Source organism: Aplysia californica, unplaced genomic scaffold (genome assembly GCF_000002075.1).
Source record: "Aplysia californica isolate F4 #8 unplaced genomic scaffold, AplCal3.0 scaffold00368, whole genome shotgun sequence".
NCBI classification, from domain to species: domain Eukaryota; kingdom Metazoa; phylum Mollusca; class Gastropoda; order Aplysiida; family Aplysiidae; genus Aplysia; species Aplysia californica.
The window spans coordinates 705,728-706,563 of NW_004797638.1; positions in this window are offsets into that span (position 1 = coordinate 705,728).

Here is an 836-nt window from a genome sequence, read left to right on the forward strand (position 1 = left end):
GATAGATAGATAGATAGATAGATAGATAGATAGATAGATAGATAGATAGATAGATTAGGAAAAGAGAGATGAAAAGTGAAATAGAATGACAGTGCGAAAAATAAAGAGAATTAGAGATAGAGAGACACAGAGGCGGAGACAGGGAGAGGCTGGGAGTCAAAGCGATAGATGGATAGATGGATAGAGAGGGGAAAAAGGGTAGAATGAGAGAAGGGGGCAGGACGAATCTTTGTGTAATGAAGTTGACATTTTGAAAGTAGCATTAAAAATTTACTCCTTGGATGTTTCCCTCGTTTTGGGGTTCTCTTTGTCTCAGATCCTGACCTTTAACAGGCAGACAGGAGCCTATACCATAACTCCACCTTATTCATTCGAGTGGGGGGGACTCCACTCCTTCGCTCACTCAGGCATTTATTATCTCCTTCATTCACTCACTCACTCACCCACGCACTCACTCACTCACTCACTCATTCACTCATTAACTCACTGATCCACTCACTCACCCATTCGCTCACTCTCTCACTCACTCACTCACACACTCACTCACTTATTAACTCACTCATCCACTCATTCATTCCCTTACTCACTCACTCACTCATTCACTCACTCACTCATTCACTCACTCACTCACTCACTCACTCACTCACTCACTCACTCACTCACTCACTCACTCACTCACTCCCTCTCTTCTCTCCCCCCCTCCCTCTCTCTCTGTCTCTCTCTCACCTACCACAGTGAGCTGCTATGTCGATGCGTGGAGACACACGTAGACCTACTATACCTGTGTATCACACCACGAGATCTTGTTCAAATTCATCATTGCTCCCAATGTGGAG